Source organism: Vicugna pacos, chromosome 20, assembly GCF_048564905.1.
Source record: "Vicugna pacos chromosome 20, VicPac4, whole genome shotgun sequence".
Classification (NCBI taxonomy): Eukaryota; Metazoa; Chordata; class Mammalia; order Artiodactyla; family Camelidae; genus Vicugna; species Vicugna pacos.
The window spans coordinates 38,344,543-38,361,853 of NC_133006.1; the positions used below are offsets into that span (position 1 = coordinate 38,344,543).

The window sequence follows — 17,311 nt, forward strand, 5'->3', positions numbered from 1 at the left end:
AAGTTCTACTTTTCATAAAGGGTCTGCAAAACTCTTCTGTAATACTGAGCTGTGTTATACGAGAAAATGTAGACACGCTAAGGCCGAGTGATTTACTCCATCATACAGCTAATCAACAGCAGGGTGAGGAGGAGACCAGAGTCACGGCACTCGTTTGGCGACCGGAGCCTTATTAAACAGCGTAGACGTATGTGTATATCTGACACTCAGCCCCAAGTATGGAAACTGGACCACCGTCTCGCACAGGTGGAAATGTGTGTACAAGGTCTGTTAAACATGATATATTCCTAACGTACTGCAATTACCGAAACACCTGTGGCACACAACGCGCTCTGTTCTTGAGGGGAAATGTGTAGCTCATTCAAGTAAGTTCGACTCACGTTTCATTACCTTTACCTGTGGTTATATGATCTAGTGATCCCATGTTCGGGTAAATCACAAGAACTATTTCTTAATTAGAATGACTCTGGCGTGTGACTGTGTTGATTTGTGGATTGTGTTTTTCTTCCTTAGAATTTTTGCTTGTTTCAGTAGCCTGTTATGAAAAAAATGTGTTGCAACTGCGTGTTTGACAGCTCTGGGAAACCCATCTGCCTAAGTTATCAATGGGTGGAAAATACTCCCACGCTGAAACAGGATTCAACATCCACTTAGAACTTGGAAATTTCCCACTTAAGTCCTTTGGTTCCATAACATGCCGCAGGCACGGCCTGCCCGACAGGTGGAAATCGGTTTGATACAGCAGTTGAGAGGGCAATTCTCTTTCCATGACACAGTCAGCCTCGGGGACGCTGGTGCATATGTTTATACAGTTAGATAAGTTCAATCCCTGATTGTTTGCGAGGGATAAAAGAGTAAGTGGGAAAATATAAATAAGGAGCATGATGACACGACAAAGGTGAGAAGAAATAATTCTTACAAGTCAGTCTGCTGGTCAAAGGGAAAAAAAGCATTGGTAACTATATTTTTCATAGGTTTAATGGTAGTTTTCAGATTTTAAGGATTTTGTTGTCTCGCTTGAATTTCCTCTATAAATGGCATATTTATAATGCATCTCACTACATGCAGTAGTAAGAGATGAGAGCATATGACTTGGGAACAAAGTTGGAACTTTTCCTTTAGGAGGTGACAGAATCCCATTGATGCTGGGCTTTTCCTGTATCCACTACAGCACCTCGCAAAGAGACAGAAGCACAGTTAGTGCACGAGAAATACTTAGACGCATAAATTAGTAGGCTGGGAGAATGTTTCAAGATAATATAGAATAGTAAATGCCCAACCCTGGCTCCCAGCCCCCACCACACATAATAAACCTTTGAAAAATTAATAAACTTACACCAGACCAGAAATTGCACTAAACCTGAAACTACCTAGAACAAGTCAATTTTGAGCCTAGTGGACTTTAGAGTCCACTGCTTTTCTAACATTTCCTCGCATTCCATTGATTTAAAAAAAAATTATGGTTTAGACAAATGCACTTCTATACTTGAGTTGACTATTATGTGTTTGTTCCCTCTCTTCTTCCTCTTCTAAAAATATTTTGAAGATCTTAAAATATTTTAGAGCCACAATTATGCTTAAAGAATAATATAAAATCTGTGTTCTTAACACAGGAACAGATTTTATATTCCTAATAGAAAATGTTCCTAATGTATAAAATTCAATATTAAATACATCAGGAGATGAAATTTCATTTACTGCCTTCCAGTTTGACCTGCAGTGAATCTTTCCTTCTTTTTGTGAATGTCAATTATTTCCACACTTCACTTTACACTTTTACTACATATGTAAACTTCTTTTAAATTCCTAAATATATACAGCATTGTTCACCAATTTTAAACTTCTTATAATTATATTGCACATGTGACTTACTGACATTTTCTTTTTAGCTTTGAGACTTGTCCACGCTCATATATTTAGTATTAGTTCATTATTTTTACTGCAGCAGGTTATTCTATCATATAAACATAGCTCACTGTAGTATCCACTCCCCTACTGATGGACAGCTGTGTTACATATGCCACAACTAATTATTCTTTAAGGAGGTGTGTGCAGCGGAAGCTTGCCCTCAGCGGCCTCTTGCACATAGCTGTGGTTTTGTTTCTAGGCTTTCTCGTCTGTTCCCGTGTTCTATATGCTGACCGACCGTCTAATCCCAACCACTATGCATTTATGCTCAGCTTGTATCTGGTAGGTCATGGTCCTTTACCTCCTTATTCTGGACTATTGTGGCCTTATTGTTCTTCTATAGGAAAGTTTGTAATTTTGAACCCCTCCAAAAAAAGTTCGGGCGGACTTTGATTTAAATTACATTGATTTTGCAAATTAATTTAAGTAAAAATGGCATGTTTTCACCAGTGAGTGTTTTTCTCCTTGGACACGGTATTTTTTTTTTTCATTTATTTAGGTCTTGTTTAATATACCTCAATAAGGTTTTAAATTTTCAACCCAAAGGTCTTGCATGTATTTTGTTGGAAATGTCTGTTTATTTTTTGTTATTTGTAAAATGGATCATTTAAAATTGTTTTGACCTTTATTAGAATATAAAAATCAAATAATATTTTTGATATTCATTTTATTCATAAACCTTGCCAGAGGCATGAGATCTAAATCTGGGGAGGTATTACATAAATACAATATTTAAATCCTCAGGATTGGTATCCCCAGGAGCAGAGAACGAGGGACCTGACCGACATTTAGAGGTGAGGCGGTGGAGAAGCGCGGCTGGTCATTTGGGAGGAAAAGCACGAGAGCATCCATCACATGGCAAAACAGGAGAGTGCTTCAAAGAAGAAAGAGTCGATAATATTAAACACTTCTAAGAAGTAAAATGAATATTAATAATTTGATAGAAAGAAATGGGGCAGAAGTCATACTGGAAAATATCAGCAAATGAACAGAAAATTAGGAAACAGAGGTATTATATGTAAATACTTCCTTTGAGAAGTCTGACAGTGAAGGACAACAGGAAATATGAAAGTTTATACATGTATGTTTAGAACTTGCTATACTATCATGCCTTGCTTGAAAAAAATTTTGGTTTTTGTGTAGATAATTATCTTCAAATAATCAAAATACTTTCTTTCAATTATATTGCTTACCTGATACTTACACTGACATTAACTAACTGTCAGATAAAGCCATCAACACGACGGGGAACAGCTGCGATGATCGTGGACCTTCTTGTCTTGTTCCTGCTTTAACAAGTACCCTTGCTGGCTTTCGCCATTGAGAATGCGGTTTCATAGACACTATCAAGTTAAGGATATTCACTCCCATCCTTTCATTCCTAATCCACTAAATATTTTACCCCATCCATGGGATTTGAATTCTATTGGAAGATTTTTCTTTTTTTGCATCTGTGAGAAGAGCAATTTTTCTCCTTTGGTCTTTTAATGTGGTAAATTACAATAGTTTGTCAACTGCAAATATATCCTTAAATTCCTGTGCTAAACACAAATTAGTCCAAATTTATATATTTACATATTAAGCTGATGAATTCAACTTGCTAATATTTCAAAATATTTGGACACTATGTCCATTGATAAAGACACTGACCTCTAGTGATTTTCTTACGCTGTCCTTATGTAGTTTTGGTATCAAAGTTACTAATATTTATAAAGGAACTATTCAATACTAATTTTTTATTTTCTACAACAATTTATATTAGTAGATCACTGTCCCTTGAAAATGTCGTGGAACCCAACACTAAACCCATGTGGTCTACGAGGCTGTGCCGTCCACTGAGCAGGTCAGACCCCAGCAGCCAGCGGACCAGGGATGGGGAGTGTGTGCTCACAGCACATCCACCAGCGAGAGAAACACAGGTCTCAGCCTCTTGGGTCTTCACGTGCGCTCGCTGAGCTGGGAGTGTACTAGTCATCAGTGACACATGGGGAAGAAAAAAGTTGTCCAATTACATTGTTTGGAAATTTTACAACTTACATTTCAAAGTTTTAATGAGATCTTTTGGGTTTCTAGGCCTTATTTTTCATTTTTGTAGCAAAAGTAAGATATATATAATATATATATACGAAAATATGCAAATACTGCTTAGCTAGTTCACCAGAATCTGAAGCTTTGTTCGTTTACTTTTGTTGCTATTACATTCAGTCCAGAGCTGTGTAACATCAGCACTCAGGTGCAACATCGTAAGACGACGGCAAACGAGCAGTAGTTCTGTCCATGACGTAAGTGAAGGGCATGGTAGCAGAGAGGAGAGTAGCAGTTAACAGAGGAGGCTGTGCACCAACCTTCCTGAATCCAGATCCTCACTCCTCCACTTATTACCTGCTTGGCACTGGGCAAGTGACCTCATCTCGGTGTACCTCAGTTACCTCATCTCAAAAATGGGGATGATAATAATAGTGCCTACCTCCTAAGGGTTGTTACAATGATTTAATGAGGTAATGCCTGTAAAGTGCTTATAACAGTGCCTGTCAAGTAGCAAGCACTCAGTAAATGACAGACGTGATTATTAGCTCCTTTAGAGAATGATACCAGAGCCAGATATTGCTGCAAGAGTTTTCTGGTGATGCCAGCATCCTAGCAGACAAGCAAGCAGGATGAGAGAGTAAGGAGCTGGTTCACACATATATTTTTCACAACACACTGTAATCTATCATCCTCTTTCCATCATTAAACTTTAAAATTTTAAAAAGTAGGGCTCCTAATTTACTTTGCATTCCTCGACCTTCACACAGGGACTGGCGCGCTGCTGGTGATAAGAGTGCGTGTGTGTGTGTGTGTGTATGTGTGTGTGTATATGTGTGTGTGAGAGAGAGAGAGAGAGAGAGAGAGGGAGGGAGGGAGAGGGAGGGAGAGGGAGGAAGGGGGAGGGAGGGAGAGGGAGAGAGAGGGAGGGAGAGGGAGAAGGAAAAGAGATTCAGACGTAAGTAGCACAGCAGGTGAGGAACAGTCACTGCTGAGCCCTGCAGATTACAGTGAGAACACATTCCGCCTCTCCGCCAGCAGACTTCTTGGCTAGAACCTGTTCTTTATGACCTCATTCTGCTTGGTGGCCTGTTTATTACTTGTTTGAGCAAAAAATGGCCTCTATTAATGTCTATGTGCTGTTGATTGTCTTTTGGCATAAAAACTATTGAAAAAGAATTAGCTCCTATTCCACATTAATTACAGAGAATTCCTTGGAGTACATTTAATGCAGGCAGTTGCTTTAAAAGTATTAAAAATATTATAAAGTTAATTATTTTTATACATAGTATTGGATATTATTTTAACACTCAAGCTTCAAATGATTTTGTGATGCTTTCTAAGTCTAGGAAATGAAGCTCTGAGTATGCCAGCTAACCACATTGCAAGGTAGATTATAAGTGTTATTAGAATCAACACTACTAACATATGTCAAAAAATAAATCAGCAGCTTTTCACAATCATATACTATAACTGAACTGAACATTTAAAAAATTACAAAACTGCTTTAGGAGTGAGAGTTGGATATTTTATGGGCAGTGCATAAATTTTGAAGCACACTGAGTGTTGCTCTCTAAAGTATAGAAATTAACAGAATTAATAACTAGGGAAATCTGAATAAGAGGGAAATTATATCCACGTTTTGTTAGATATTTAAATAATTTTTCAATAAAATAGTGCTTTTTCTAATTTTAACAAAACCTTCAACCGATAAGCTCAAAGAATACTTTGCCGTGACTGACTCATTCTACCCCCACAAGCAGGATGTGACAGTTCTTCAGCCAAAGTGAGTATGCAAGAGAATTCCACTGCCACATTTTAGTATTTTTTTCATATATCAAAAGAAAAAAAATGCAATAAAACAAATGCCCATAATCACAGGTGGTTTCAGAGCCTCCAGTTTTCTTGGAATAAATAATATTTACTAGTTTTTAATCTTATGAGTCATGATAGAATTTAGCATATTTATTATTATAAAGTAAACAAAATGTAAATTTGAATAGCAAACTTAATGCACTCTTTTGCCTTTGCAGAAAAGCAATTATGACTGTTTATTCTTTATTCACAAAAAAGCTGCTTCAAGACTTCGAAATGTTTTTTTTTAAGCTGTTGGAAATTGTTTTTCATTTTCACCTGTATTATGAAAATTTTTCATAAATCTGTTTTCAATATCTTTACTGAGTGTGTTTCATCGGGAACACTGTCTGCCAAATTCACAGGGAAAAGCTAACGTACAAAATAAACCTAGTGATTCTGCATACCGTTGTTCAAACTGTTCTAGATTTAAAGTGAAGTATGAAACCTTTAAAGACGTAGTACAAAATTCCAAAAAGCAGTAACAAATAGTAGTCTTCCCCTGACTAATTCTAGTTCTGTTCAAACATCTTTTCAAAGCAAAAATAACATAAAAAGAAAAGTTTTAATTGTAAAGATAAAGATAGTTTTGTTAGTGTGTTAGGAATGATTTTTGGCTGCTCTAATGATGATCGCACAGCGGCTTAAACAAAATAGAACTGTATTCCTTTCCCATGTGACGCTCTCAGAATAAGTAACTTAAGACTGACAGGGTAGTTTCACGGTTTCAGACCCACGCTCTTTCAGTTTTTCACTCTGCCATCCCAAATGCACAGTTTCATCTCCTTGTCTAAGACGGCTGCTCCAGACTCCATCACTGCATTGCATAATCCCAAGGTGAGAAAGGCAGGGCAATGTGGTAAGTGAATAGGCTAGAACTGGGTCACGTGGCTACTTCTCGGTGCTGCTGCTGCTCCGGCAAATGTAGCCTTTATGATGAGTGCCCAGGTGCCCCACAAAACACAGGGCTTCATTACCAATGGAAGAATGTCAGACTGAATATTGGGGGACAATTAGCTATCTCTGCTACAACACATTGAAGATTATGAATCCAGAATATTTATTTTACCTAGCCTATGGAAAAATAAATAAATCTGTAGTATTCCTGTAGAATCAATCTCTACTGAACTTGAATGACAATTTTAAACTTAATGTCTGTATTTTCAATATCTAAGCATTAGGTATTTGAACTTTCAAATATACTTTCCATTCTTCAAGAACACTTTTCCAGATTAACCTTGTGTTTTTAGTTTTGAATACATTGTTTTTTTTTCTAGTTTTACTCTCTTTCTGTATGAGTGGAACATTAAATACCCAATAACATAACAGCATAGATGGTAAAATTAGATGTTAATAACATCATAACTTCTCTGGTTACACCCTACAACTCGCTTTTATTAAACACCACACTTGGTACATTACACAAGACCAGACCCATGTGTTAAGCAATGTATACAGAATCTTAATTCAGAGGGATACAGAAAACTTGGGGAAAATCCAAAATAGTATAAAAAGGATGAAAGAACTGGGAAATAGCCCCTTTAATAAAGGGTAGAAGAATTGGAAAGTTTTAGCAGTAAAGAGAGAAATGAATAGATGGTTTAATAACAGTATTTACAGCTATGAGGTGTCCTTTTTTCTTTAAGTGAAAACCAGGTGATACTGGCTCTTGGTCACAAATAAAAATAAAAAAGATTAAAAAGAATTGAAACACACAGGATCAGGACTACATAGACCATTGAACACCAAATTTTTACTAGAGGTCATCTAACTCAATTAAAAGAACCCAGACTTTAACACCAGAAAGCCATGCAATGGAATATACAGAACCAAAAGACTTCAGAAGCCTTGGGCTGGGTAGGACGGACACCTAGAGGAAGGTTTTGGAGCAGATACACTGATGCCTCATTAGATCCCCATGTTTGAAGCAACTGCCCGGAAATCCTATAGATTCTTTTGCAGTGGAAACATACTGCACGGTTTAGACTCCTCTAGACTGTCTTATTAAAAGAAAGAGAAATAGACTGAGAAATGAAACTTTATTTTTGATGAAAACTCTGATCAATTTTTTTTTAAATGAGATGTCTTTATAACATGGTGCTAAATCAAAATGAAAATATTTTCTGGGGCTGAAGCTTTGAACATTTCTTTTTCAACTTGGATATGGCTAGAATGTGGCAGATAACTTACTGCAAAGAACTGACTGCACCCACACTTTTGCCATTACTCTAACTCATTTGTTGTTCATTTCTCAGTTTACACATGTCTTAAAATACTTTTGGCCTAGACTAATAAGCAAACATCACAAAGACCACAATTTTGCATTGAGGCTTTGTTGGTTCCACTAACTTGAAATGATACCTCAGCCTTTTTAACCATTCCATGTCTTAGTTTCCTTACTTAAAGAAAGATGATCTTGGGGAAATTAATCCAGAAGTCGACAGTCCAGTTACTCACTTTTCTCACTCTAATTTACTCCACTAAGCCTTTACAGTTTGCTTATTCTCTTTTCATTTTCAAGGTCAACTCTTTATGTTTCCTGGGTCTAGGTTCAAAGTTTTGTTTCAATGTCCAGAAGATGATGGAAGAATTTTTTTTTCCTAAATTACTCTCATGACTGGTATGTTTTCATGATGGTGACATCACTTATGCACATAAGATGCAGAACAAACCCAAAATTGCCTTAACAATGAAAATTCAAATAAAGACATAGGAAAACGCAGTAAAACATCTCTCTCACTATCCTTGTCATTATAACACAATGAAAGTTATAGACTGATGTCAGGAAAGTTATAGGTACGTTTTGACTTATAATTAGTGAGCAACTTTATTCTAACATATACTTTGTTTGCTTTTAACATGAAAAAAATATGTCTCAAACTGTATTATCTCATCCTTCACAAAGGTGATGTAATTCAGGGTGCTACTGAAGCCAGGAGATTGCTCATCAATTAGGTGATTCACCCATAGACATATAATTCATTCATATTAAAAAAATGAAACTATACTAAACTGTACTTTAGGAATGTGTCTCTGAAATTCAAATACAAAATTAATTTTAGTTAGTTTAATGTTCGTTGTTTGTTAGCATGTATCTCAGTACATAGATCTTGGCTAACTGTTGCCTGGGGGCGGAGAGCCTTGTGTAGTGGTGGAATGCCAGCTCTGCCACTTCCTAGTGGTGTGTCATTGGACAAGGTCTTTACTTCTTTGAGCCTGGATTTTAATAGCTGGGTTTCAGAAGCATCACAGATAATGTATATAAATTGCAATGTATGTAATTAATAAGCTTGTACCAGATGTTTCATATTGTTCAATAAATAGGCATTAAAAAAAATCAACATCGTTAGTTTTAGCAATAACAACCACATGAGCAACACCCATTATCTGATAGAATTGTTAAAAATTAGAAAACATAGAGGTAAAATGTAAAAAACATGTAAATTTAAAAAAATTCCTCTGTACTCATGAATTTACATAATTACATAATTATTCAGACAAGAGGCTGAAATAGTCACAATTCTCTACAAGTAAGTCAGTGATTTGCTTAGCTGAAGATGTGTGTATCCTGTTGTGTAAATGACTAGCACAACTGAAATGAAAAATTAGAGAAACTGGATTTGTCCTCCATGATGATCAATTTTTACTTTACTATAATATATATTGTACTTCAGTGTGTATTGACCCTTCAAAACAACTAGAGCATGACCTGATTAACCAAGAGCTCACTTACTTTTTCTAATTTTTGACCATTTAAAAAATACAGGTCTGAATTAATCTTTGATCACAGTGACATTTATAATGTATGATACATAAAACTCATAAACAATTTTTCTCTTTATAAACTTTTAAGGTCCTCAATTGCTTTCAAGCATCCATGTTCTCTAGTTCAGATTTTCTTAAGAGATACAAGGCCACTGTCTATCTATGCTGGACCACGTCTATAGACACGTCAGCAAGCTCTGGGGCCTTTTTATGAAAACCAAATAAAAGAGAGTAAGTTAAACTGGTCTCACAGTCAGTTCAGGAAGAGAATCAGAGGTTCACTCATTCACCCATTTGTCCATCCATGTTTTGACTCACTCACTGAAGATCAGTAATGTATCTACCATATAAATCCTCAAGGAGCTGGCATGAGGAATTGTTGTTTTCCTGTCCTTTATGAAACCATTGGGGTATACCTCCTGCCACAGCCCAACCTGAGTAAAGGAGGTTTTAAGGAAGCAGGATTTTTAAACCCGTAATTAAAATAACACATTTTAAAAACAGAATTCCATCATATACTTCAAGTCAGCCAGCATTATTAAGCAAAAAAAAGTATCAACAATTATAAGATTGATATTCAAATTTATGTCACTGAAGATCTCTCTATTGAAAGTCACGTTTTTAAAAAGATTCAAGTTTCCTGTCACAGATCATGAGAATTATTACAGTTTTGAATTTGTGAAATTCAAGGAAGCCGAGAGACCAACAGAAGCTTACAACCTATAAATGTGAGTCTCAGTATCTTCTTCCTTTGCATTTAGATATTTGCCCAAGGTATTTCCACTAAGAACAGAGACCCGGAGTTATCTAAAGCTAAAGAAAGAACAGAGCCTGAGAGTCTCAATGATCCCCTTTCCAATTTCATCACTTGCTGTAAGGTCTTGGGCAAGGCATTTAACTTCTCAGAACTTCTCCTGCCCCTTTTAAAAACAGGGTTAATAATGATATCATTGGTTATTGGTGTAATTAATCAAGACAGCACATGGGAAAGGGTTGGTCAGTATTAAACTGTCAGTAATTATGCCATAGGTCATTACTGAAAACTTCCCAGAAAAATATCATGCATTTTCTTCCCTATTTCTTTCACACTGTGTTCCCCTCCCCATTAGAAAAACAAGAATTACTTAACATTTTGTTAGGTTTCCAGCAACTGTGCTATCCCAAAATGATGTGAAGAAGGTATCATTTTAACAACTGCTGCTTCGTCTTTAAATAATACGTGATTGACTCTTCTGGACATAAACAGCCATGGTGGGAGCAGGACCCATCTTCCTCAAGCTCGTCAGGAGCAGAGGAAGCTGATGCAGCCAGCCGCCCTGGAGAAGCTGTCAGTCATGGATCCAGCGTCAAAACTGAGATGGCATTAGGTGATCTCCAGAGGCTGACAGGTCACGAAGGCAAATTAACTCCATACTGTGAGTGGGTGGAAGCCTCTATAGTCTTTGACAGTAGCTGGAGGAACAGCTTCAGACTGTCAGCTCCTCAAGCTATAGAGAAAGCTCGTCATACCAGAGCCCGGGGGGAGGGGGCCGTTAGGCAGCTCCCAGCCAGTAAGCGGCAGAGTAATCTAACCTGATCTTCCCACAGCCTGACCCCCGTCAGATGTCCCGGAGCACTGACTGACAGGGAGGGAAACAGGGCATCGTGACAAATACGGAGACGACGCCAGAGCGATATGTCCTTAAGACCTGAGTCAAAGTAATGGTCTTGCTCTTCTCCAGAATGTACAACGGATGGTTTTCTCATGACTGGCACACATGACCACGCCTGGCAGACATAGGGAAGTGGTGATGCTCTAGCACACCAATCATGCTTCGGAATTTGCTATCCTGCTGCTTCTGCAGAAGGACCGTTGTGAAGGGTTCGGACAGGAGGGGTGATGGAGATACTCAGGGGCATACAGAAGCAGCCCCATCACTCCTCCCCGGGGCTGCTCCAGGGCAGGGTTCTTGAACTTCCACTTGTCACACATATGTCCCTGAATTATTAGAGTTAGCCTTTAACTCTGCAAAGGTAGGGATGCTGTATCCTTCATCTTGAAGCCCTACCTACCTTTCTGATGGTTCAATTCTTCACCCAGTACCTGTCACACTGAGTAGGAGGTCAACATATGCAGTGGCTTAAAATTAAATTTAAATTGGGCCATGATAGGTCTTGTTTTGAGGGGTTACGTGAAGGCGTGCTGCTACTCCTGCTGCTGATAACAGCCACCAATGATCTGCTGCAGAAAAAGCATTTGGCAAAATTCAATATCCACTTATGATTAAAAGAAAAAACTGCTAATACAGTGGGTTCAGAAAGAAGATACCTGAACATAATAAAGACTATATAAGACAAGCTCACAGCTAACATCACACCCAAGGGTGAAGACCTGAAAGCTTTTTTTCTCAGATCAGGAATAAAACAAGGACGCCCACTCTTGCTTTTTTCACTCAACATGGTACTGGTAGTCCTGTCCGGAGAAATCAGTCCACAAAAGAAATAGGAGACATCAAAGTTGAAAAGGAAGAAGAAAAATAGTCTCAATTTTCAGATGACACAGTATCTTGTATCAAAATTCCTAAAGATTCCACAAAAAAACCCGTTAGAATTAATAAATGTATTTACTCAAGTTGAAGGATACAAAATCAATATACAAAAATCTGTTGCCTTTCTATACATTAGCAACAAACTATCAGAAAAAAACTAAAGTAAAAATAGATGCCATTTACAACAGCATGAGAAAGAATACAAAATCTAGAAAGAAATTTAACCATGGATGTAAAAGACATTTATAATGAAAACTGCACAGCACTGATGAAATACACTGATGAAGACTCCCCAGAATGGAAAGATATCCCATGTTCATGTATTGGAAGAATTAACATTGTTAAAATGTCCATACTACCCAAAGCAATGCGTAGATTCACTGTAGTCCCTACCACAGTTCCAATGATATTTTTCACAGAAGTAGAAACAAGCAATCCTATGGAATCACAGAAGACCTCAAGTAACCAAAGCAATCTTGAGAAAGAAGAACAAGGTTAGAGGCATCACACGTCCTCATTTTAAACTATATTATAAAGCTAGAGGAATCAAAACAGTATGGTATTGGTATAAAAACAGACACAAAGATCAATGGCACAGAATAGAGACCCCAGAAATAAACCCATGAATTAATCTACAATAAAGGAGCCAAGGCTATACATTGGGGAAAGGACAGTCTCTCCAGTGAATGTAGGAGCATTTTTAAAGGGTTAATGGAACAAACTGCAGTTCTTACTGTTTCAGCTGGACTTGAGAACGTAACTGATACTCATCAGCTTAATCTCCTACCACCGCTTCTAGAATTTCTACCCTTTCCACCATGTTTAGTCTCATCTGGGTAGCTTGACATGGAAACCCAGATCTTCATTCATGAATAGTCCAAGATCATTGCATCTTGCCTTTGTTGAATCATAGTTGCTGCAATGGTCCATTTACCATTATCACCAAAAGAGACCCCCCTGAATCCTGTGGGTTAGTCATATCCCTCCCTGTCCTCAGGGTGTAGTAGCAATAGGAGCTTGTTACGGTTATTAGAATGAATTATCCCAGCACTAGAACAATTCTTCTCTTTGTTTAGAGTGACCAGGTGGTAATCATAGAAGTTCAGTGGAAACCTTGCTGTGTCTTCTCATGGAAACATTTCCCCTTTATGGAACCAGGATTTCTATTCTGGTAGAGGTCAAGAGTGTGAAGACAGGATGTTCACATTCCAAAAATAAATCACTGGGAGTAGTGTTGGGAGATTGAATGTAAATGGGTGGGAAGACACATAGCAGGTAAATATACCAAGCATGACGAGGCTGGAATGACTATATTAGTATAAGATAACAGACTTCAAATAGAGTGTATTACGAGAGATAGGAGAGACATTTCAAAATGATTAAAGTTATCAGTCCATCAGGAAATTATAATTAGCATAAGTAAGCATGTGCAAAATTTAACGGACTTAAATAAATGTATAATTCTACAATTATAGCTACAGATTTCAATGCCCCTCTCTTAGCAATTGATAGAATAGGCAAAATATTAAAAATCAGAAAAGACATAGAAGATATGAAAACTATTAATCACTTTCATCCAATTAATGCTTATGAAACACTACAGACTACAACTGAAGAATGCACTTTATTTTCAAACACATTCAGTATATTCACCAAGGTTTATGCTGGGCCATAAAACATCTCAATACACTTAACATGACTGGGATCTTACAGGATATGTTCTCTGAGACCAAAAGAATTGAATTTAATACGTGTAACAGTAAGATATTTAGGAAGACCTCAACTGTTTGGGAATTAAATAAATATTTATCTGCCAGATCCATGGGTCAAAGAAGACATCACAACAAAAATGAGAAAATATTTTAAGCCAAATGAAAATGCAACATAATGAAATTTGGGGGATGCTGCTAAAACAGGGCCTTAGAAGAAAATTTCTACCTTTAGATATTTACTAGAAAGAATGGAAAGCCTAAAACCAGGATCTACTTTGAAAAGCTAGAAAAAGAACAGACTAAACCCAATCAATACAAGGGTGAACTAGATAAAAAGCCAAAATCAATAAAATGGAAAACAGGTGAACAACAGAAGACCCTGAGAAAGGCGATGCCACTGTTGGGACCCCATAGCTACGGCACAACGCAGCCCAAACCTCGCCCTTGTACCTCACCCCAGCCCAGGTCAGGTGCAACTCTCAGGACTGCCGTGACCGCCTGCTGGAGGGGACCACCGCCCAGTCTCCACCTGCAGCAGATTCCTGGTGTTGTCTGCCCAGCACCAGTATCTCATTAGGAGGGTCTGTTTGCTAAGGGCATGTCCAGTACCAACTGCCTTAGCCTTGTTTCTCCTGAAATCAGAGCCCAAGACAAAGGCAGAGGCTCTACCTGTGAAGAGATTTCAGGAAGCTGGAAGGAAAGACAGGGTGTGAAGCAGAAGGAAGGGCAGGCAGTGCAAGGGTGTGTTCCTGACTGTACCGCCACTGAGGAGGACGAGCCCTCGCTGCTGCGGCCTCCTCTGAGGAGCCGTAAGGCGCGTGTCTGGGAACTGTTAGCTACGAGACAAGGCGGGGAAGGGGCATTTAGGCGTCCGGTCCCAGGCTCTCTTGGCCACTTGGGTGGTGCAGGTGTTGATGCCTCTTCTTGCTGACGCTGTGCTCAGAGCGCAGAGTGAGTTCACAGGGCCGCGTCACGCAGCAAGATCAGAGAAGTCCCTTGACAGGACGCAGGAGGTGCTTGGCCACCTGTCTGGAAGTGAGGGCATAGCTGGGCGGTTTATTTCTTAGTACTGCAGCAGTGGTTGTAGTAAGAGATGGCTGAGAGGATTTGAAGGGATGCATAAATGTGCCGTAAAACAGGCTGTTATCACTCCACCTAGGACTATTAATATTTACTAGGAATTTGCATTCAAATTTAGGCAAGACTGTTGAAGTAGCCTGTACGTACATATTCTTGGGTACAGATCGATGAAGATAGTTGAGAAAGTATGGAGTCAATTTTATTTGTTATAGCAAATTCTTTTTAAAAAATGTTCTATCTTGATGGAAATTTTATAGTTTTAAAATTCTTGCTGAGCAAATGGAATCGCAACTTATTTTTTTTTAATGAAGGTAGCTGATTATACAAACTTTCAATGACTCCATAAAGTTTCTAAAGGGTAAAATTAATTTATCATTCTCCACCTCACTCCCACTCACAATGAGATGCTTATGCCTGTAGACAACCTCTTTCTTGTCTGTGGTCTCTAGCCTGGCACGAAACAACCCCATTACTGTCACGTGTCATTGCATTTAACTTCCCACTATGTGGACTGTCTTTAGGTTCTTAGGGCTTCAAGGAAGAAAACATTCTATATTAAACACCTACTATGTGCCAGACGCTGTATTTTTATACAACATATAGAACAGATATCTACAAATATAGTTGTTTAATCCCGGTAACAACTTTAGAGGTACATAGACTTTTCATCGTGCACATGAGAAAAAACAGATTCTAAGAGATTATAATGTATGTAAATTCACACCAGAAGTAAGTGCAGTGCTGAGATTTAAACTCCCTGCTTCCTGCTCTTTTCTTCACACCCTTATTAATTCTTACAGCTTGAGAGCCCAACACGGTGCTGTGTTAACCATGTCTCCTTATTCTCTGCTTCTGATGCTCTGACATCTCGGGGCCCTGCTGACCCTGGAGGGACTGCCCCTCCTGGGTCCAGCTGATTCAAAGAGAGAACAGAAAACTTCCTTGAGAGCATGCTTTTCATAAGCAAACCACCCCTGCCTCCTGACTGACCCTCACGTGGTGCTCCCCACTTCTGGGGGATGTCCTCCCTCCTTTTGAGATCTGTGGGTAACAAACTATTTTTTCAATGACTGTTGTCTCCTGACCTGTCGGTCTAATACCTAAATGATACAATATAACCTATATTTTAAGAAGTATTTGGCATGTAGCAGACACGCATAAAGACTTGCTGACTTTAAATAATACAAATAGTTGATTAAAAAGAACAAAAGAACAAAGCAATAGCTACTATCAGTCCACTGTACATGTGGAGCCAGGTGTGTGTGACAGAATAAACCACATTACTGAAATCCATCAGCTTTATAGTTTTTATTTGCTTTTGCAGAGATTTCACATTTAATGATACAACGGCTTACTTTTTCTCCCATTTCCAGTGTGAGGTAGGGTTTAAGATCATCCACATCTCTGGACCTGTACTAACAGATTTATTCCAGGACGTGCCCTGTTAGGGCCCTGTGTGTAACCTCCCCTAGAAATCCTCTGTTACGCTGCTTGACATTTGCTAAGTTATCGATGGGTAGGACACGGATTTCTGGTACAAATTCTGGAGTCCATATTCTTGCCTGTCTTAAGGGGAAAGTAGCTATTTTATCAAGTGCGGAAAATACTGGTTTTCAATTTCTTATTTCTCTCCTAAGAATCATTGGGAACTTGAACACATAAGCAGCTCAGGACATGATTTCTATGTAATTTGAAGCTATTTAGAGGCAGCTTCTATGATTGTTTATACTCACAACTCTTGACACCAAATGTGTAGGGATTTTTCACACCTACAATTCCCTGACTCTGTGGTCACCAGCTGGGTGTCTATCAATTCAATTCAATTCTGACACTAACTACCTGGAGTGAGCACAGAGCCCACAGGTCAAGGGCTCCGTCCCACAAGACTGCCCCACCCCCATTTCAGACGCCAGTCACAAGTCCCAGGCCGCCTGCACTTCTGATTGACAGGCTGTAAACTGGGGGTTCCCACGGTCCCTTCCTCGGGTTCAGCAGTTTGCTAGAACGCAGGAAGCGCTTCACTTACTACTCCTGGATTACTGTAAAGGACACAGCTCAGGAAATTCAAATGAAAGCGATGTGCAGGGCCAGTTATCTTGGTTGTGGGGACACGGAGGTTCCAGGCCCTCTCTGAGCATCCACTCTCCCATCATCTCTGTGCACTCACAGTTTGGAAGCTCTCTCAACCTTGTCTTTCAGGGCTTTTATGTAAGTCCCATTACTACGGCATGGATAGTTGATCGGACTATTGGTTACCGATGATTAATTCAGTCTCCAACCTCTCAGTCCCTGGAGCTCTGGGTGGGGCTAAAAGTTCCAACTTCTAATCACCTGGATGATTCCTCTGGCAATAAGCCCCAAGAGTCACTTTATTAGCACAGATTCCAAACTCTGGTATAGCTGAGAGGGGATTTAGAAGCTCTGGTGCCAGGAACCATG

The 17,311-nt window shown here is 38.7% G+C and overlaps 2 long non-coding RNA genes across 7 annotated transcripts in view; both read right to left on the reverse strand.

The window, feature by feature from the left end:
* Window positions 1-17,311, reverse strand: part of LOC107033041 (uncharacterized) — a 283,934-nt gene that overhangs the window by 209,775 nt on the left and 56,848 nt on the right. The window lies entirely within an intron of this gene.
* LOC140687814 (uncharacterized) lies at window positions 2,559-4,798 on the reverse strand. 2 transcript variants are annotated; one of them, XR_012062420.1, is made up of 4 exons: window positions 4,679-4,798; window positions 4,108-4,179; window positions 3,102-3,194; window positions 2,559-2,782 (listed from the first exon to the last, which is right to left on the reverse strand). It is a non-coding gene; the product is annotated as an uncharacterized lncRNA (long non-coding RNA). The 2 variants fall into 2 exon arrangements; XR_012062419.1 differs by having other exon boundaries at window positions 4,067-4,179.